Source organism: Eschscholzia californica, unplaced genomic scaffold (genome assembly GCF_041429995.1).
Source record: "Eschscholzia californica isolate CP2 unplaced genomic scaffold, dmEscCali1.0.p SCAF_5, whole genome shotgun sequence".
Classification (NCBI taxonomy): domain Eukaryota; kingdom Viridiplantae; phylum Streptophyta; class Magnoliopsida; order Ranunculales; family Papaveraceae; genus Eschscholzia; species Eschscholzia californica.
The window spans coordinates 32,253,043-32,266,159 of record NW_028238472.1 but is presented as its reverse complement, the minus strand read 5'-3'; the positions used below and the strand labels follow the sequence as shown (position 1 = coordinate 32,266,159).

At 33.7% G+C, this 13,117-nt stretch overlaps 1 long non-coding RNA gene across 1 annotated transcript; it reads right to left on the bottom strand.

The window, feature by feature from the left end:
* Nucleotides 1-5,254: 5,254 nt before the first annotated feature.
* Nucleotides 5,255-6,786, bottom strand: LOC147538637 (uncharacterized). The gene is made up of 3 exons (XR_015226025.1): nt 6,738-6,786; nt 6,507-6,613; nt 5,255-5,726 (listed from the first exon to the last, which is right to left on the bottom strand). It is a non-coding gene; the product is annotated as an uncharacterized LOC147538637 (long non-coding RNA).
* Between the last annotated feature and the right edge of the window lie 6,331 nt (nt 6,787-13,117).

Sequence of the window (13,117 nt, the reverse complement as noted above, 5' to 3'; positions counted from 1 at the left end):
TTTATTATTAATCAGTTTGTCGTTTTGTTCTTTACTTTATCAGTTTATTTACGTATTTTATCAGTTTATTTTATTAGTTTAGTTTAATAACAATGGTGGATTCCATTAATTTTACGCTTCCGCAACAATCTACATCAGCTATGATGGCGACCATCAACATGGGCCTCACGACCAAGCCATTAGGCCTCACGACCGAGACCATTAGGGTTAGGTTTGAGCATTTCCTACTAAGTCTAGGTTTATAAGTTTCTATGTTTGAGTATCTTTGATATTTAGGAATCCTAGTTCGAGTCTATCTAGAAGTGTGTAAGTTCCTATAAAAGGAAGTCAGGGTTTGTCTTTGTTAATCAGATCAGAGAATATTATCAATCGAGTTTATTATTAATCAGTTTGTCGTTTTGTTCTTTACTTTATCAGTTTATTTACGTATTTTATCAGTTTATTTCATTAGTTTAGCTTAATAACAATGGTGGATTCCATTACTTTTACGCTTCCGCAACAAACTACATCAGCTGGTATTCAGAGCTTGAAGAATCTGGGAACAGATGCAATTTTATGGATACGTTTCTTCTTGAATGTTGGAAAAATTTTCCACGTTTATGTTGGGATCCTATTCGAGATGCACGTCAATTTTATGTTGGTCGAGAAGATGAAGGAAAAATCAATAGAGTTTCTAAAGTTCCACTCTTCGACAATCAATGTCACATAGATTTCTGGATTCAACACATAGAGGATTTTTTTCGAAATCAAGTTGTTCATGCCAAAGATAAGGTTTTTCTCGTTGAACAACACTTGTCTAAGAGAGTCTATGAAAAGTTTAACGAGATGCAATGGAGACTCGTTGATCAAGGAAAATAATTCATAGATGATTGGGCTCAATTGAAAAATATTTTCAGGTATGTTTTTCTTCCTATGGATGAATATTTGTCTTATGTTGAAGCAAGAATTGCATCGCGAAAATTATTATCCGAAATTGCTTCGACCACCATGGCCGATACTATTGAAAGAGAGGTTCTTGATGAAAAACAATATACTAGTTTTTCAATGACGGAGGAAGAAAAATTTGATGAGACGAATAAAGTAGAAGAAATTCAATTGCATAAGACTAGCCGGAACAATTTATTTGATCAATATATAATCCCGAGAGAAGAATTAGTTGTTTCGAATCATAAAATACTTTTGCCTCAATTGATGTCTTCATGGTTTTCAACTCCAAAGAATCATACAAACCCTAAGTATTCATGTATTGTTCATCTTCCCTTAACTTTAATTAAGAAAAATACAAGTAATACTCATCACGATTTTGTTTGTATGGTGGAGACACTAACTAAATTCATTACAGTGGCGGAGGAAGCCATAGTTACTAACAAAAAGTCATGGATGTTCATAATGAAAAACCAGGAAAAACCATTGTTCTAGAAGTGATGAAAAGTCATGAGTGTGGTGGTATCGAGTGTGTGAAAAAAGTTCAGTCTCTCTCAATTGATTCTGATATAAAGAGCTTGTTAACTTTCTCCACGAAAGGAGTTGATTTTTATTGCAACCATCGCTCAATTAAGTTAACAAATAGGCCTTTGAGATCATTGGTTGACATTCCCGCATACGTGTTTCTGGACTCCATTGGTTGACATTCCCGCATACGTGTTTCTGGACTCCATTGATAGAAACCAGAACCATTTCCATGGATCTAGTGTAGTTGATTCAGAAACTTGTACTAAACCTGATAATGTATCTGTTTGTCATGATATATTGAGATGCATTCCCCAAAAGAAGGATGTTGTCGATGCAAACTTTAAAGCTGAAGTCAGAGAAAGTATAATTGTTATTGATACTTCTCGCATAGCGAGGCCGACAGTCCTTCAATTTCTAATGTCGCTCGATATATAGCAAATGGACATGGATTTTTGGCAAAATATCACCATGAGCATGAGGGTTGTTCACATGATCACACCATTACATATTTAGGGGGTCAAGAAGTCGAACTCCTTAGAAACCCAAACTGGGTACTTAATGCTTCTATTGGAAATTGCTTCATGGTTATGACCTGCAACCTTTCAAAAGATGTTGAGTGGGTAGATTTAGGATGCACTCCATTTTCATGTATTCTTGGTGTGCACACTTCCATGCGTGATGAACATGCACCACTCGATGGTGATGTTAGATTCTTCCACTATTACATCGCCAGAGATATACGAGGTAGTGGTAATATTGAAGGAGCTAAAATGGTTTGTGAAAGTATGGCAGAGAACTCAGTTTCTCCAAATTCTGTTTCATACTTTACTATGATTGGGAATTTTATTGAGAGGGTAATGTTTGAGGCCGCTTTGGAGATCTGCAAGGCAAGTGTTCAAGAACACTTTATTCTTCCATTGGAGATCATCGAAGGTATGGTAAATGGGTTATTGAAAACAAACAAAGTTGACTACATATTGAATTGGAAAACAACATTCATTGATTTTCTTCCCAGAAAGAAGAAACCTGTCTTCGTGTTATCTTTAATCAATCTAAAAGATGACGGAAGATGTAGAAATTTATTGGAGCTCTGTTCATTACTATTGCTTTTGCGAGACTCTTGGCATCATGTGTGTGATAATTTGGCGAAGATAATTACGGCCTTGAAAATTTATGAGGGAGCGGTTTATAATCATCGCGAAGATGAAAGTGGGAAGATTGTTTAAGTGATGAAGTGGATGAAGAATTTCAATGTTGATTTTTCCATAAAATATTATTTCCTATTTGTGATCTTCTCCATCAAACTAAAAGATGACGGGAGATGTCGCAATTTGTTGGAAGTTTCTTTCCCACAATTGTTTTTGCAAGATTCTTTGCAATACGGGATTTATGCTAGTGATTTGGTCCATCATTGTCTTCTTCGAATTTTTGGCAAATTTCGTGCAAAGTGGGAATTAAGGATCGCATTGTTGAGTCTCACTTGAGGGCAAGTTCGTTCTCGGACGGGGAGTATGATGGCGGCCATCAATATGGGCCTGACGGCCAAGCCATTGGGCCTCACGGCCGAGACCATTAGGGTTAGGTTTGAGCATTTCCTACTAAGTCTAGGTTTAGAAGTTTCTATGTTTGAGTATCTTTGATATTTAGGAATCCTAGTTCGAGTCTATCTAGAAGTGTGTAAGTTCCTATAAAAGGAAGTCAGGGTTTGTCTTTGTTAATCAGATCAGAGAATATTATCAATTGAGTTTATTAATCAGTTTGTCGTTTTGTTCTTTACTTTATCAGTTTATTTACGTATTTTATCAGTTTATTTCATTAGTTTAGTTTAATAACAATGGTGGATTCCATTATTTTTACGCTTCCGCAACAAACTACATCAGAGCATTATGTAACATGTGCTCAGCACAACAATTGACTTCATCACATATAAGGGTTTAGTTAGAGAAAACATGTACATGTTCACTATAACCACTATAAACACTATATATTTAGACATCATCAATGCTATTGCTTACAAAAAAGCTCCAAAATGAGTGGAATCCATAGCCTCTTTCTGCTCATTGAGTCATGTAGATGAATAGATCCTTTGCTAGCTCCACCGGCAAATTCAGTGGGCACTTGAATTGGTTCAGGTTTCGGCCTACCCGGGTTTTTTCTGTTCTCCCTCCACAACCACTATTTCCTGATCCTCAGCTTTTTTACTTTCATTTTCCATCAGCAACAGTAGCCTTGCACAAGACATATGGAAAATTGCTTTCAGCAATAGAAGTCAAGCATTTTGACTGTAAACAACTTTCGAAATTGTCCTTTAGATACCGAAAAGCTTTGAACATAAAGTGTACCTTTCCTTCTTAAGAGTTCTCTGTTTTCGAAAACTTCACAATTGCTTTGCTTCTACTCTTCACAATGAATGCTCTCGAGCTGTTATTCATGAAGACGTAAAATCTTCAAACGTTCTTCTCTCTGAGGAGTTATGGAAGTAACACAAAAAATTAATTGGTCATTGCAAACTTTATGCTGAAAAATCGCATTTTGTCAACATTATAGCTCTCTGATTTCGGGCTTGCTATGTGGACCTAATAAAAAAAACATTGTTCGCCCGGATAGTATTCAATTCTGCAGCAGATGTATAGGACATCCTGGGTGGAAAAGAAAAGGTTAAGTTCACAATCAATGGAAAGCATCTATGAGCAAGACGTTACGAACAAAGTCAACATCAACTGTAAGTAATAAGTGTTTAAAATAAATTAGTTATATTTGATGTCAAAAAGAAAATGGAACGGAGAAAGAAAGAAGAGGTGTTTGGTATTTCTTATCAAAGATCTAAATGACTCATTCGTTTACTCTCGTCTTCCAACAGCAACAAATTCCAACATTTTTCATGTCATAATTGTTAAGTTTGTGGCCATCCAACTCAAAACCAATTGGCAATGAGTGGAGAGGACCTATTCTTTATATTTTTGGTTGCTAGTTACCATTTCTCCCATGTGGGACTATTCTCACACGCCCCCTCACGTGTGGTGTTCTTTGAGCCTAACACGTGTGTTTTTTTTTTTCTTCTTTACGGGTGACGTGGAGCACGTGTGGCTTTTAAGCCTATCACGTGTGGGCCTAGCTCTGATACCATGTTAAGTTTGTGGCCATCCAACTCAAAACCAATTGGCAATGAGTGGAGAGGACCTATTCTTTATATTTTTGGTTGCTAGTTACCATTTCTTTCATGTGGGACTATTCTCACAATAATTACATCAACGTCGACTTTGTTTTCTTCAGTTTGGCTTAATTTGTGTTATTGGATGTTTCAGATAGTTGCGTATCACTACTGCGCTCAATCAAGGTCACCATCTGCGCGTAATAGAGAAAATAGAACATAATGAAGCAACAATCTACTAACTAGTATAGGAAGTGGAGGAGTATTAAGCGTGTAAAAGTAAGAGAGGAGAGTAGTAAATAAAACCTTCTTTGTAGCATATACTAGGTATAACCCGTGCCTCCGGCACGGTTAATTTTGTTGATCACGTACTTTACTACTTCACAACTTATAGCCTGTATCTAGTATTATTTACATAGATTTTCATCTTTGGAGACCTTTGCTGAGATTAGTTTGAATTTGCATTTTTTTTAATCTGTGTCTTCTCGTTAGCTAGAAGCTTATAAGAATAACCAATTATAATTCATCTTTTATCGACGCCCCCGACTTGCTACAATGTGTTCTAAGAAGGGAAAAGGCATTGGAAAATATTTCTTGGATATCAAATATCAAAAACAATTCAAAAAGTTGAACCTGCACAACACTACAACATAATGAAGGAAATTTTAACTATAGTAATAATATTCCAATACTACAATATTCAATATTGTCAGACTCACAAGTTCACGCTTTCTCAACCATGTTGATCCTACTTGATCAAAGTTGTCCATTACTCGATTTTAGTTCACAAATTTATGGAATACATGTAGTTTTATTGCAGCGGCAATAGGATTTTTTGGGAATCCTTAAAAAACTAACTGAGTTCATGTCTGATCTCAAGTGATAAAGAGTACCTTCTATTCTTCTAATCCTCTGGCTCATAACTAAGGATGAATGTATCTATCTCTTTTTAGCGAAGACAACAAAGAAGGAGAAAAAACGTTTACATATCTTGCTTGAAGCCGAAAACAGAGACAAAATAGATTGTGATGTTGCAGAAGTAGTGACAGTTGGAGTCTATGGCAGAGGTAATAATGGAAGGCAGAACAGAGCAACTTCTTCACTTCAGGACAATTAAGAACTCCTGAAGACACAAATACAAATGTGAAGTAAAAAAACACAAAAAATAAACATACAATAATAGCGTCTAATTTTCCATATTAGGAGAAAATGGTTGGCTACCTGTAGACATGAAATCAAAAGTTTATTAGTCTTGGTCTTCATAAGTTAGACACAAGTGGCAACGCTACAAATTTTCTTTCAGACAAAAACTTACTTCTGTTTTTGTAGAATGACAAAAACCTACTTCAGGATTGCTTATCAATTACCATAAAATCATATTTTGCAAAAGTGAAGGGATTCACCTAATCAATAAATGACAAAATAAAATTTAGAGGTAACCGGTAAAACAGTTAAGACTTCCGCATTGACCTCATAATGAAAATATCAAACAACAATTATTTTCTTTTCATTTCGTGACCAAAAATGAAAAATTATACTTTAGAGTTCAGAAAAGCTACCATTGTTCACCATTAAAATCAATTGTCCCTCAAAATATTATTTTTTAAATCAATCAGGGTATACGTGTCTCAATAAGAATTGTCTGGTCAGTGGTGAAGAATAAACACTTAGGAAACTCATTGTTAGCAGAATTTTAAGCACAATGAGCGAAGAGAAATGTTATGCTGGACTATATCATGATGACTTAGCTTGAGTTTTTTTTATTGAACACCAATAAATCGAAATTGTTAAGAATAACTATTACCGGAGCTACAAAAAGTGAAGACAAAGATAATAGAAGAGCTAAAGCTATACAAATTTCTATATGAAGTCATGCAGTGTCAAAAGGATTAAGAAAATTGACCTTACTAACAAAGCATCATAAGCAACCATGAGTCTTGTTTGACCAATCCTACACAAGCCTTTTTCGATTAAATCAATTGAGCTATAGCATATGAAGAACCAGGAGGCCTGTCCAGAAAACACGATCATAATACGTTGTTGTTAACACGCTGATAATAAGGAAATCAGTAAACCCAACCTGCTGTTAACAATTTCTCGTATCTAAATCTTCAACAACCAATACAACACTCACCTGAAGGCACCTTAATCACCTCAAATTCCCTAGTGTTCATATCTTTAATCTGCACTGGTTAACACAACATTATCAGCTGCAAAAATATCGATAAACATGGAAGAGAAACTAAAGTTCAAGATATACAATAATAAGTGGAGATCATGGAAAAATATCGATAGGGTACCGGGTTTGACAACAGACTCACAACATGGAAAAACTAATCTTCATTTCATCGCCCCATGAAGGAACAAAACTCCCAACCTGTAGTTTAAACTACATATATGAATATCACATATTCTTTATCCCAATATAAATTTCCAGACATTGTATTTCAATTTTACTTGTTAAGGTCCTGGATGCAACAAATGATGAACCGTGGGGTCCTTATGGAGCTGACTTGACAGAGATAGCTCAAGCAACTAAAAAGAGGTACGTCGTTACTTAAAGTTGTCTAAGTTCATACTATGCTTACTGTTGTTGTTTACTCCTAGTAGTTGTAATTTGGCTTGAAATTATCTTGTACTGTTTTGTTATGAGTGTGTTGTGTAAGAGATTGTCCGAGAGGAGGAAATTGACATTACATATATGAGGTAGTGTTTCTGTTATACTAACCTCTTACTACACATATATAGTCAAATAGATTGCAGAACCTATTTACTCGATATGATCACAACTGAGCCAAGGCCATTAAGGAACATGAAATCAAAACAGGGTTTTCTTATGATGTCTAGAAAGCTTGTAATATCCTTGACATCACATCAATCTCTTCAAAGAGCATGAATATATCTAGCTTTTTGTAACATTATTTAGCGGGATAACTGTGCTATTCAAGAGATAACATTTGGTAAACATTATTTGGAAGTTGACAATAGTACTAACCTATGTGTAACGATGGAAGTTGGAGATGTTGAGAACACTGTTGGACGCAATACGTAAACCCTGGATACAAAATGTAAAAGAGTCAAACTAAAATTACCATGATCATAAGCAAAATAATGAACTATGATTTAGCACGGTATAATCTATCTGGGGAGTTTTGTCAAACATGTTATGTGCAACTGTTTGAAATATAAACCCTATAGAAACCAACTACAAATTTCTCAATAGAAACAAACTACAAACCAACTATTTTTCTATAGAAACAAACTACAAAAACAACTACAAATTTCTCAACATAATTTGCTCTATAGAAACCAACTACAAAATTTCTGTATAGAAACAAACTACAAATCAACTATTTCTCTATAGAAACAAACTACAAAAACAATTACAATTTTCTCAACAGAAATTTCTCTATAGAAACAAACTACAAACCAACTACAAAATTTATGTATGGAAACAAACTAACAAAATACAAAACAACTACAAAATTCCTCTATAGAAACTAAATAAAAACTAAATAGGGAATTGGAAGAGAGATGTTTCGAAACTTACCAATCTACAGAGAAATTTTGAAGGATGGTGATTACTCAAGCATATTTATAGTCATCTTCAAGGATGGAACCAAGGTGATTTAGGGCGTTAGGGAGCATTGAGAAAGATTTCCGGCCGGCGACCTCCAAAAAAAAAAAAAAAGGTCTGCTCGTGAACAGACCGATCTGGTCTGTTCACGGCTCCGGCGAAGGGAAACCCCCTTCGCCGGAGTTTTTAGAGAGAAAGAGATGAGAGGAATTTTTTTTTTTTTTTTTCTTTTTGGAGGTCGCCGGCCGAAAATTTTTCCAGCCGGCGACCTTAATCGGGGAAGATGAAGGTGAGCTGGAGAGAGAGAGAGAGAGAGGTGAGTTTGAAGAGAGAGAGGTGAGTTGGAAGAGAAAGAGGTGAGTTGGAGAGAGAGAGATGGGTGAGTTGTAGAGAGAGATGAGGTGGAGAGAGAGAGAGGGGTGAGGTGGAAATAATGTTTTTTAAATGTTTTAAATTTAAAATTAAGAAGGGTAGTAATGACATTTACTTGAAAATAGGGGGTCATATTTGAATTTACGAAAAAAAAGGGGCCATAAAGGAAGCTGGTCACAAAGTAGGGGGCCATATAGGAATTAACTCAAAAAAAAAAGACTAGACCTATAACATTTTCACCAAAATTTAATTGGGGCGTTGGGTCAAGGGTCCAAAAAGAAGGAGTTTATAGGCATCCCATCCACGGTAGCCCATAAATGAAAGGGAGGTCTAAATAGTCAGAGCCCCACGCGAAAGTACCGTAACGTCCTTGTTTTTTCATCAAATTTACGAAATCTGCCACCAAAAAAATTACGGAATTGCCACTCTGAAAAATCACGGGATTTACTTTCTCTCTCTACTCTGTGTTTTACTTTCTCTCTCTACTCTTTTACTTCCTTTCTCTACTCTTTTACTTTCTCTCTCTAATTCTCTTTCCAGATTTATTTCTCTTTACTTATTTAACCAAATCCTAATTTCACTCCCACTTTAACAAAATTCTAACTAATTTAGATTTTTTTTCTCTCTCCAAATTTAACCAATCTCAACAAATATTTTCAAATTGATTCAAAATTCTTTTTTTTGAAGATTTGTTTCTTATCTCAAATTTTGACTTTTTCTTGATTAGTTCAAATTTTGAATTTTTTTAGATTGGTTCAAATTTCAAATTTTTCTCTGGTAAATTATTTTATTTACTGGGAATTTTCCTGGTAATTTTTTTTGTTTACCAGAAATTACTTTATTTATTGGGAATTTTCTTGTGTACTGGACACTTTTGTTCCGGAAAATTTTCTTGTGTACTAGAAATTATTTTATTTACTAGAAATTTTCTTGTGTACTAGACACTTTTGTACTGGAAATGTTCTTGTTTACCGGAAATGTTTTTATGTACTACGAAATTTCTTGTGTTTTAGAAATTTTATTGTTTACAGAGAAAGTGTAAAATAAAATGGAAGTATTTGAGAAAATAAAGTATTTGATTCAAAAGGAAAAAAATCTAGAGAGAAATATGATAAAGAGGGAAGGAAAATTGCGAGATAAATCTAAAATTTGAAATGAAATCCATCCAAAAAAAACTTTAAGATTTAAGAAAAAACCTTCCTAAAAGATAGATAAATTTACCGTAAATTTATGCGAGAAATTAGGGAGAGAGATAAATATGGAGAGATAAAGATCTTAGCGAAAATCTGTAGGCGGGGGATCCTACAATTTCACCAAAATTTCTAGAAAAAACGGCCAAAAATAGTGAGAGAAAAACTGGGAAATTTTAGAGAGAGAAAGAAACGGAAAGAGGGAAGTAACAAAAGTAGTGACTCTCTTAAGGTTTTAGGGAGAGAAAGAAGACGAGAAGACAGAGTTTGTTGGACGAGTTCCTAAAATTTCGGCCAAAAATTTCGAATTTTCAAAAAAATTTACTTTCGCGCTTCATATTTCCAGAAAACAGCAGAATTTCCCGCCAGAGGCAAGAATGGGAGAAAAAAAATATAGTCCATGGGTATATAGACCAAAATAATGTTCAAAAAAGGTATATGATCCAACCTTCCCAAAATATGGATATTTAGTCCTTTTACATTATGGACAGAAATAACACACACCTTATGAAATTATACCGTCCATGTCCCTCCCAAAACAATCGCGGGATTTTTAATTTTCTGGGTGAATCCGGAAAGTTTCTAATGTGAGCGGGCATGATTTGGGGGATTTAAAGCTGGCAACGGTAGAAGGAGCAAAATTGATTTTTCTCTCTCTTCTAAACCGTTTTGGAAATCAAATATTTTCCCAAATCATAATTTTTCTCTCCTCTAAACAGATTTGGAAATCAAATTTTCTCTTTCCTATTATCCTTTTCTCTCACTTAACTTTCAGATTGGGAAAGAGTATATTTTCTGGGATCAATTTAGCGTGATTTGGTGTTTAATATACAACGTGTATATCACTTTCTCTCACTTAATTTTTGGATTTGGAAATAGTATATTTTTCTGGGAACATTACAGCAGTATTTATTTCGTTTTTACTCATACATAAATACACATCGAATACAAATAATGAAACAAATACGTAAATTATGTGTTATTTATGACGAGGAAACCATCATTTGTCATGTATACAACGTAATTTATCAAATGTATGTGGGTCATGTTCAATAAATTACACATAAATTCTTGTACATTACACATCGTTTACATTCCGTTACAAAAAAAACGTACAAAATCTTCTCTGATTCAAAAATGGTGCCCATCCATGTACTCTCCATTTGTAGTCTTGAGCAGGACAAACAACGGTTACACTATATTGTCGAAGAGCATATCCAAATGCTTTTGCACCACCAAGGAACAACTGACCAACTTCAGTAAATATTTTGTCCCAGCCATCAGATTTTAGTTTCGTTGACTTACTTTGATTTGATGATTCTGTTTGAAATTTCATCTGTTATATGAAATCTACACACATAAATACACATACATTAAACAAAAAATCATATATTGTATTATAAACTACATCTACAGTTCCGTAAATTATGTATAATATTTGTCAAATTTTGACAATATTTGAAGGTTTTGAGTAATTTGGTAAGCTTAACAAGGCTACCGTTTTGGATGAAAAGTACGCGTAATGGTAAATAAATAATACATAATTTATGTGCACTTATACGATGTTTTAGAATTTATTATAAATTATATATAAAGTATAACAAATTACGCGTATTTTACATTCTCTTATAAAAATATGGTACGGAAGATGTTTGCGTAATGTACTAGAAAGTATGAAAATTTACAGTAAATTACCTATATTGTATATTCTGTTATGATAAACGTACGGAATAACACCTGGTTCATAAAATTGTACGAAATCAAAGATCAGAGGTGAAAAAATATCAGAAAATCAACAAGCTTATACCTAAATCTAATGAAAAATGATATGATAATCGGATGAAAACAAAACATAATCGATTTGAAGGAATCAGTAGAGAAGGATTAAACATCGAGATCATAAACAGTTATGAATATCTTAGAGAGAGAAAATAAACCTCACAAATACGAAGTTAATGAATTAGTAAACAAACATTTGAAAACAAAATCAAAATCTGATATGTTTAATGTTAGAGAGATAGAGAGAATATGATTCTTTAACCTGAGAAGCAATACTAGATCTTATCAATGGTTTGAACAAAGAGTTTCACAGTTTAAAATCTGATAAACAATGGATGTTTTTACTGCTGCTATAATGAAGATGAAACAATGGAGGTTTGTACTGCTGTTGGTGAGATTAATGGAGGTTTATTGGAGCTTCCGTTTTTAGAGAGAGAGAATGTTTCCACATTTCAGTTACGGAATATATCAAAGATAATGGTAACTTTGAATTTAAACGTGATTGGAGAGAGAATGTGGAGATAAAAATGGAAAAAAGATATTTTAGATTTTAGAATGTAAATCAGATTTTATATACAAAGAAGTTACGGAAGATATTGAAGATAAAGGTAACTTTGAATTTAAACGTGATTGTAGAGAGAATGTGGAGATAAAAATAGAAAAAAGATATTTTAGATTTTAGAATGTAAATTAGATTTTATATATAAAGAAGGTTAGTATAGGTATTATAAATTAATATGTTTTCTAGGGATTTGTGTTTTCTATCTAGATGAGACCAAATGGACTAGATATCCATTTATATTATTTTTTTGGTTTTGAAACCCTTTATAGGATTAGAGAGGACTATATCTGCTATTAAGACCCGTTTTTTGGGCTATAAGCCCAAAAAGTTAAAAAAATAAAAAACATTTGGACCTGCACTCAATATTTTGACAAGTTTGGATTTTTTTTGGTTTTACCCCCCATAAATTGGACTGTTTACTCAAAAATCCAAATTTAATTTGTTTTAGTTCGTCTTGTGTGCATTTGATATAAACTAGATATTACCCGTGCTTCTGGCACGGACACTTCCATTGAACACTCTGCGTGTGTGTGAACAAATTTGTTGTGGTTATTAAGTAGAAAAAATAGAAGATAATAAAATTCATTTTTGTCAATGAGAAATGAGAGGGAGTCTAAGAGGTGTTCAAATGGGAGACTTTGAAACAATTAGTTCGTGGACAGTTGAGCAGTTATTTTAAAGACTTTTGTGAGAGAAAAAGGCTCAGTGAAACAAGAGAACAACAAATACTACTCAAGTCTAGTTTCATTTCTCTTTCATAAAAAATTTCAATATTCAAGTATTGGTAGTTGCGACTTCATCAAAAAAAAAAGTATTGATAGTTGATTTTCCCTTTGCAACATAGTATCACCCAAGGCTTCATCTCTTAGAGAGATCATTTGCATATCAAGTAGTAGCAATAAGCAACATTTCAACAACCATCCAAAAGTTATAGAGATAATAGAAGGAATATATATAGTTCATAAAAGAAATATAGATATCATAATATAAAAATGGGCGACTTTAATATAAAAATGGGGACTATTCCTTTCTCA